The following is a 10,131-nucleotide window of genomic DNA, read 5'->3' on the forward strand; positions in this document are numbered from 1 at the left end:
CTTTGGATGCATGGTAAAATTTTGGAAGGGGGAACAGGAAGCAGTAAGAGATTAAAAGGAGTGGATGGAAAGTTTACAGCAGTGTAACTGAAGCCAAAGAGTTTTAGCATATAGTACCTGATGTACTCAAGGTGAATGTTTCATTAAACTCCGTTCCTAGTTTGGATCTGCAATAAAGTCTTGCGTAGTACATGGTATATGCATATAAACCATAGGGGAAATTGCAACCGAGCCTTATATCCGTCTTCTTTTTTTTTCCCACGAAAAAAGTATAGAGGAGGATCGTACACATACCATACACTAATTTCATAGAGTAGGATCGTACAAATTTGTACCATACACTAATTTTATCTAGGTCTCTATTAAGACATTCAGCAATCCCAGGTATACATTCAGCAAATGGAATTGAAGCAACAAGCATGTTTTCTAGGCCAAACCGTATATCATGTGTACATAGTATGAAAAGTAATAGGCCAAGAACATGACCCTGAGGAACACCAGATGGCACATTCCTATATTCAGTATGGTACCCATCAGCAACTACTCTGCAATCTATTACTTAAAAATTCAGTAATGGTGCTAAGAAAAGAGGCATATAATCAGAGCAGTTTGAGTTTGAAGACAAAGTCCTCATGATTACCACAGTCAGAGTCATCACTAAAATCAAGGCCAATCATACAAACCTGACCGCAATCAAGGTATCTATTTACAGCAATGGAGATTGTAAGAAGAGCATCGCATACTCCAAGGCGACCTCCTTTTAGAGACCTTGATGGCTTATCAAATCTGTATTTGCTAAACAGTTTTATATAGAGTCCTGTTTAACATGTCATGATTCGTGATCTTTGGAGGCTATAATGGATGCTGGAGATGTGGTCTGATAGCATGGTGATTTTGAATAGTTATTTTGATAGAATTATGCGCTGGGTTCGTGGTCTAGTAACCTTTGAATTCAATTAGTTGGATTTCCTAAATTTTTGTTTAGTGAAGAAAACAAGAAATTAATTTATTTCTATGTTAAGTAAAATTTGGAAATCAAATCGGCTGAAATTACATAAAAAAATCTGACTATATATCAGTCTAGTGAGATTGGTTTTACTCTATGGACATGAGTCATGGTATGACAATGAAACAGTCTCCAATAGATTTAGTAGATTTGAGACTAAAGCCCCCAGAAGGACATTGAGAGTTAAATGGCAGGGCATGATTAGAAATGAGACTATGAGAGAGATTACTCGAGTGCCATATGTGGACGAGATCATGATGAGGAGTAGATGGAGATGGTTATGGCACACACTTTGCACTCCCCAAGAGAGATTATTTCTCCAAACATTCAGCTGGGTTCCACAATGCACTAGAAGAATTGGAAGACCCAGGTCTACATGGCTGAGGAGTATGAAGCCCGAAGTAGATGATGAAAGGAGAAGTATTGAATTAAAAGCTCAAGATAGGGACGACTGGTGAAATCTAACCGAGGCCTTTTGCGTCAATAGGCGTAGAAGCTGATGATGATGATGATGATGATATAAACTATAAAAACTTCAAAATAAGAAGAGGAATAAAATAAGATAGAACAGTGTGTCCGAGTATACCCTCAAGCATGAGAGAAAAATAGGAAATATCAAAGCAAAGACTGGAAAGTCAGTACCCTACCCAAGCTCATCGACCAGTAAAAAGAAGATACTGTATTGTAGGTGTGAAAGTGCATTTGAAAATGATGATAGTGGAACAGCCTAGTACTGTACAGCACTAACATGATTTTAATGCAAAGCTTCTTTTATGGTATTAACCCCTTTTACCCCCAAAGGACGTACTGGTACGTTTCACAAAAGCCATCCCTTTACCTCCATGGACGTACCGGTACGTTCTTGCAAAAAAATGTTATAAAAATTATTTTTTTCATATTTTTGATAATTTTTTGAGAAAATTTAGGCATTTTCCAAGAGAATGAGACCAACCTGACCTCTCTATGACAAAAATTAAGGCTGTTAGAGCAATTTAAAAAAAATATACTGCAAAATGTGCTGGGGAAAAAAATAACCCCCTGGGGGTTAAGGGTTGGAAATTTCCAAATAGCCTGGGGGTTAAGGGTTGGAAATTTCCAAAGAGCCTGGGGGTAAAAGGGTTAATCATTTCTGTCCCACCTTGGCACAATAGAATATACAGTATCACTCAAGCCCCAGACCCATTTTCTGATCTTACGTGACTTATATTAGCTCTAAAACTATAAGGGCTACAAATTTCGAATATTTTATATTGTTTAGTTGAATAGATATCCTTTCCATTGACATGTAGACTTCCCCCAATTTTCGGGGCTAGCCGACATCAAACAAATGAAACAAAAAAAGAGGACCTCTCCTCTCTACGTTCCTCCCAGCCTGACAAGTGACTCAACCGAGTTCAGCTGGTACTGCTAGGCTAAATAATAATGAAAAAACACCTCAATGTACTGGCTATAAGTTACCGGTACCTTATATGAGGCTGAAAGGAGTATAAATCTTCCTTAACTCAGAATATGGCCTTTGGGATTTAAAGGGTTGATACGATTTAATTACAAAGGTACCTGATTAAGGAATGCTGGCAGTATGTGACATCAGTTAAAAGAAGCCTGTGACATCATAATTGTCTTGAACCTGCTGCAAGGTTGAATTGAATTTTCTTTCTATCAGTGCTGTATTTTGGTTTAATATTTTCGGAGCGTTTGTAGTGTGACGGCCAGATCCTGTAGAAAACGTGAATATTCTGAACTGTGGCCGTCGTTCTAACAACGATTTTGGCGGGAGAAGCTAACTTAAAAAACCCACCTAACCTATGCTAAAAGCCGTATCCTTACCCAGGGGGCTTCACCCCCCCCCACCCCCCTTACACAACAGTTTCCTTACCTACGAGTACGACGGGAGAAGCTAACTTAAAAAACCCACCTAACCTATGCTAAAAGCCGTATCCTTACCCAGGGGGCTTCACCCCCCCCCCACCCCCCTTACACAACAGTTTCCTTACCTACGAGTACGACGGGAGAAGCTAACTTAAAAAACCCACCCAACCTATGCTAAAAGCCGTGTCCCATATTTTCCTTGTATTTACTGTAAATACATTGCCTCCAAAGTGTAAATTTAATGAAAATACTGGCGATGCATCGGAAGTAAGCAATATAATAAAAAGTTGAATAGTAATGTAATAGGAAACATATGTCATCAATACAGTAGTTAAAAAAGAGCTAGGCTATACAGTGCTGTCGTTGGTTGATAACTGGGAAAATTTCAATTCCTATCAATGTTATCTTGTTGTTACCTTTAAGTACTAAATTATTCAAGATATCGTTGGAAACTGGGAAATTCTCTCTCTCTCTCTCTCTCTCTCTCTCTCTCTCTCTCATATATTGTGGATTCACAAATGGTACAGTATATTTTAGTTTCTTTCATTGTTATTTTATTTATTATTGTAGTGATTATTAGTAGTACAAGTAGTAGTTATTATGATAGAATTAGTAACAATAGTATTTATTTTTACATTTCATTTACTGTATTACAGTACTGTATTGTGTATAGAATGCTAATTTCTACTGTCTTTAAAAGTGTTTTTATAAACATTCAATTGGAAAATAGGAAATACCTTCCTTACTACCCAAGACTAGAGAACAATGGCTTGATTTTGGAGTGTCCTTCTCCAGAAGAGTCCCTTTTACCCTTACCAAGAGGAGAGTAGCCACTGAACAATTAGAGTACAGTAGTTAACCCCTTAGGTGAAGGAGAATCGTTTGGTAATCTCAGTGTCGTCAGGTTTATGAGGACAGAGGAGAATCTGTAAAAAATATGCCAGACTATTTGTGTATGTGTAGGCAAATGTAAAGTGAACCGTAACCAGAGAGAAGGATCCAATGTAGTACTGTCTGGCCAGTCAAAAGACCCATAACTCTGTAGCGGTAGTATCTCAACGGGGGGCTGGTGCCCTGGCCAACCTACTACCTATACCAAGGTAAACATTTAACACCAGAAGTGGATAGCAACTGTGCTGACGTAGACTATAGAGTGAATCTAGTTCATATTTCGGGGACTGTCTGTATTTGGCACCAGCACTTAACACCCATCCAATCAATTGTGGTATCATAACTGTTTGGATTAAAATGTACTAGATTCAAGACTTTGGTAGATGAAGGTTGATCTGAGGTACAGTACTCAAATTTTACCAACTTTTGTCATATTTTGCCATAAGTATTTGCATTACAGTTTTAAAAGCAACAACAATAAAATCAGCAGTGAATATGACAACCAACTTTAAGAAAGACAAAAATTAGAATGATGGGATAAAAAGTAACAGTAGCTAAAGGAGAGTATTAACCCTTTTACGCCCAAAGGACGTACTGGTACGTCTCACAAAAGCCATCCCTTTACCCTAATGGACGTACCTGTACGTCCTTGCAAAAAAATGCTATAGATTTTTTTTTTCATATTTTTTTATAATTTTTTGAGAAAATTCAGGCATTTTCCAAGAGAATGAGACCAACCTGACCTCTCTATGACAAAAATTAAGGCTGTTAGAGTAATTAAAAAAATATATACTGCAAAATGTGCTGGGAAAAAAAATAACCCCCTGGGGGTTAAGGGTTGGAAATTTCCAAATAGCCTGGGGGTAAAAGGGTTAATATTATAGCTCAGTGAATTTTGAAAGTATGATAATCTGTGATAGTAGATTCAACAACTACATCATGCAGTTGAAAATAACTGGGCGTTAGGTATATATTGTATGCATTATTTATAGTAGTACAGTAATTCAAAACAATAATCTTGAAAATTCTCTTTTACAGTATTAAGAATAAAGTTTTGACTCTGAAAATATGAACCTGGTGTATTGTTGTTTTGAAGATATCAATTGATGAGCCAAAGTTAAAACTAATATGACCATGGGGTCCTTTGACTGGCCAGACAGTACTGCATTGGATCCTTCTCTCTGGTTACGGTTCTTTCCCTTTGCCTACACAGACACCGAAAAATCTGGCCTATTCTTTACAGATTCTCCTCTGTCCTCATTCACCTGATGACACTGAGATTACCAAACAATTCTTCTTCACTCAAGGGGTTAACTACTACAATGTAATTGTTCAGTGGCCACATTCCTCTTGGTAAGGGTAGAAGAGACACTCTAGCCATAGTAAGCAGCTCTTCTAGAAGGACACTCCAAAATCAAACCATTGTTTTCTAGTCTTGGGTAGTGCCATAGCCTCTGTACCATGGTCTTCCACTGTCTTGGGTTAGAGTTCTCGTGCTTGAGGGTACAGTCGGGCACACTGTTCTATCTAGTTTCTCTTCCTCTTGTTTTGTTGAAGTTTTTATCGATTATATAGAAAATATTTATATTAATGTTATTACTCTTCTTAAAATATTTTATTTTTCCCTAGTTCCTTTCCTCACTGGGCTATTTTCCCTGTTGGGGCCCTTGTGCTTATAGCATCCTGCTTTTCCAACTAGGGTTGTAGCATCCTGCTTTTCCAACTAGGGTTATAAATTAGCTTACCATTTAATAATAATAATAATAATAATAATAATAATAATAATAATAATAATAATAATAATAATAATAATAATAATAATAATAATCACATACATACATATACCAAAGGCCCTTCCCCCAATTTTGGGGGGTAGCCGACACCAACAATGAAACAAAACAAAAAGGGGATCTCTACTCTCTACGTTCCTTCAGCCTAACCAGGGACTCAACCGAGTTCAGCTGGTACTGCTAGGGTGCTACAGCCCAACCTCCCACATTATCCACCACAGATGAAGCTTCATAATGCTGATGAAGCTTCATAATGCTGAATCCCCTACTGCTGCTACCTCCGCGGTCATCTAAGGCACCGGAGGAAGCAGCAGGGCCTACCGGAACTGCGTCACAATCGCTCGCCATTCATTCCTATTTCTAGCACGCTCTCTTGCCTCTCTCACATCTATCGTCCTATCACCTAGAGCTTTCTTCACACCATCCATCCACCCAAACCTTGGCCTTCCTCTTGTACTTTTCCCATCAACTCTTGCATTCATCACCTTCTTTAGCAGACAACCATTTTCCATTTTCCATTCTCTCAACATGGCCAAACCACCTCAACACATTCATATCCACTCTAGCCGCTAACTCATTTCTTACACCCGTTCTCTCCCTCACCACTTCGTTCCTAACCCTATCTACTCGAGATACACCAGCCATAATCCTTAGACACTTCATCCCAAACACATTCAATTTCTTTCTCTCCATCACTTTCATTCCCCACAACTCTGATCCATACATCACAGTTGGTACAATCACTTTCTCATATAGAACTCTCTTTACATTCATGCCCAACCCTCTAATTTTTACTACTCCCTTAACTGCCCCCAACACTTTGCAACCTTCATTCACTCTCTGACGTACATCTGCTTCCACTCCACCATTTGCTGCAACAACAGACCCCAAGTACTTAAACTGATCCACCTCCTCAAGTAACTCTCCATTCAACATGACCTTCAACCTTGCACCACCTTCCCTTCTCGTACATCTCATAACCTTACTCTTACCCACATTAACTCTCAACTTCCTTCTTTCACACACCCTTCCAAATTCTGTCACTAGTCAGTCAAGCTTCTCTTCTGTGTCTGCTACCAGTACAGTATCATCCGCAAACAACAATTGATTTACCTCCCATTCATGGTCATTCTCGCCTACCAGTTTTAATCCTCGTCCAAGCACTCGAGCATTCACCTCTCTCACCACTCCATCAACATACAAGTTAAACAACCACGGCGGCATCACACATCCCTGTCTCAGCCCCACTCTCACCGGAAACCAATCACTCACTTCATTTCCTATTCTAGCACATGCTTTACTACCTTTGTAGAAACTTTTCACTGCCTGCAACAACCTTCCACCAACTCCATATAACCTCATCACATTCCACATTGCTTCCCTATCAACTCTATCATACGCTTTCTCCAGATCCATAAATGCAACATACACCTCCTTACCTTTTGCTAAATATTTCTCGCATATCTGCCTAACTGTAAAAATCTGATTCATACAACCCCTACCTCTTCTAAAACCACCCTGTACTTCCAAGATTGCATTCTCTGTTTTATCCTTAATCCTATTAATCATTATTCTACCATACACTTTTCCAACTACACTCAACAAACTAATACCTCTTGAATTACAACACTCATGCACATCTCCCTTCTCTGAGTTGGTAGTCAACTGATTTTTAGCAGCATCTCCAATCAGTCGCTCACCATAGGCAGTAAAAGCCACGTAAGACGGTGTGATACGGTTACCTTGGTCGTTGGCTAAGGAATAAGATTATTCTTATCATTGGAGGAAATAAATTTACTCCTCAAAAGGTGTGACACACCAACACGCTAAATTAGTTTATCTGCCAGACACAGTTTCCACACCTACATGTCAAAAACAAGATTATTCTTATCATCAGATCAGACCAGATTTAGGTTGAGGCTTTGCCTTTGCAACGGCGCTTGGAGGAAATACCTTTACTCCTCAAAAAGTGTGACACACCGACACGCTAAATCAGTGAATCTGCTGGTATTAACCCAGGTCAGATTTTTCAATTATAGCTTCATTGTCCGCTCCGCTGAAAGCATTTCCGACTTTTTTTTTTTTTTGAGAGAGAGGTAGAGAAGTTGAAATTATGGTACATTGTACGAGCATTATTGTACAATGTACGCAAACCCTGAATTATGGTACATGTGCTATAATTATGGTATGTATGGCAACCCTGACAGGGTTGCCATGCCGGCCCACTCGAATTATTGTACGGCGATAGCCAGATTATGGTATTTGACTTGAAATTATGGTACAAAAATGTCAGAATTATGGTACATATTATGGTACACTGAATCCTAATAATACTAATTCATATATATATATATATATATATATATATATATATATATATATATATATATATATATATATATATATATATTAGATGATAACATATTCCTCTTAAGAATCTGTATGCTAAAATACAGTATACATGACTGTAATGTCGAGAGTTTACAAAAAAGATTTCTTTATTAAAAAAAGACATTTTCCCCAAGACCCACGTGTCTTCATAGGATTGCTTTTCCCTTTATATATATATATATATATATATATATATATATATATATATATATATATATATATATATATATGTGTGTGTATATATATATATATATATATATATATATATATATATATATATATATATATATATATATATATATATATATATATATATATATTTTATTCAAGCATGCAATCTTTCATTAGAAGGGGCTAGCGTTCGATCCCAAGTATGAGGTAGAAATTTATATATATATATATATATATATATATATATATATATATATGTACACATATAGCCTATATATACGTATATGTAAATATATATATCTATCTATCTATATCTATATATATATATATATATATATATATATATATATATATATATGTGTGTGTATTTGTATTAAACAGGCTGACCTAAGACTTAATAGTTTATATATGACATATCTTTTATTGTTGTTGATGTTTTCTAGACATATTTCAATCTTATTTATTTCCTTGCTTCCTTTCCTCTCTAGGCTATTTTTCCCGGATTTAGCCCTTGGGCTTATAGCATCTTGCTCTTCCAACTAAGGTTGCAGCTTAGCTAGTGATATATATATATATATATATATATATATATATATATATATATACATATACATACAGTATATCAAATATATACATATGATAGATGTGTGTATATTTATATGTTATATATTTGAATTTATTTCCCCTTGATACATTTGAATATTTGTATAAATATGTGCACTATATATATATATATATATATATATATATATATATATATATATATATATATATATATATATATATATATGTATATATATATTATATATATATTATATATATATATGTTATATATATATATATATATATATATATATATATATTTAACTCATATCTTATTTCATATCTTAAGAAAAAGATTTCCTGCATATAATTTCAATAGTGGCATTAAAAGTAATTTTATCCAATGCTTGTATATATATGATATTTCGTTTCTGGGTTCTCTCTCATCTTCAGCCAGAGAAATCGTTGTAGATTGGACCCTGCAGCCAAACACGGGCTAAGGATTAAGATTTGAATTATTGGTTTCCACATCTACATGTCAAAAACAAGATTATTCTTATCATTGGAGGAAATAAATTTACTCCTCAAAAGGTGTGACACACCGACTCGCTAAATCAGTTTATCTGCCAGACACGGTTTCCACACCTACTGTACATGTCATAAACAAGATTATTCTTATCATCAGATCAGATTTAGGTTGAGGCTTTGCCTTTGCAACGGCTTTTGGAGGAATTATCTTTACTCCTCAAAAAGTGTGACTTACCAACACGCTAAATCAGTTAATCTGCTGGTATTAACCCAGGTCAGATTCTTCAATTATAGCTTCATTGTCCGCTCCGCTGAAAGCATTTCCGACTTTTTTTTTTTTGTGAGAGATAGAGAAGTTGAAATTATGGTACATTGTACGAGCATTATTGTACAATGTACGCAAACCCTAAATTATGGTACGTATGGCAACCCTGATTCGAACCCTATAGGAATTTGACCTCGGTTTCTAAGTTAATTTCCTTCACTCTGATTGGTCGGCGTCATCAAACCAGACGGGTTCCAATTGGTCCACGTCACTCCCAGGGCTGTCATTGCGTCTGATAAAGTCTCGTGAAGTGCTAGTCATATGTAAGTTAGTGAGGAGTAATTACCTGGTAATGATAATTGGTACATGCTGTATATGAATTCATTCATAGTGCTTTATCTTGGCATAATCATTGATAAATGATAATCTCTTTGCTAGTGTGAGCCCAAGGCTTCTATTTTACTCTTATATATCACACAATGTATTTGGACTAGATGATAGTTGATGAAGATTTCAAGTTGACATTGCTAATGCAATATTAGGTTACAGTTTACTCCCAGATCCATAGGAAATAAGCAGTGATATCTTGTATTAAAAGCTAATGATAGGAAAAGTCAAGGTTAGACGTGAAAAGAAATTATATTTTTTACTTTTATTAAAAAAAATATATACAGTAA

The sequence above is a fragment of the Palaemon carinicauda genome, unplaced genomic scaffold (assembly GCF_036898095.1).
Source record: "Palaemon carinicauda isolate YSFRI2023 unplaced genomic scaffold, ASM3689809v2 scaffold235, whole genome shotgun sequence".
In the NCBI taxonomy this organism is placed as follows: domain Eukaryota; kingdom Metazoa; phylum Arthropoda; class Malacostraca; order Decapoda; family Palaemonidae; genus Palaemon; species Palaemon carinicauda.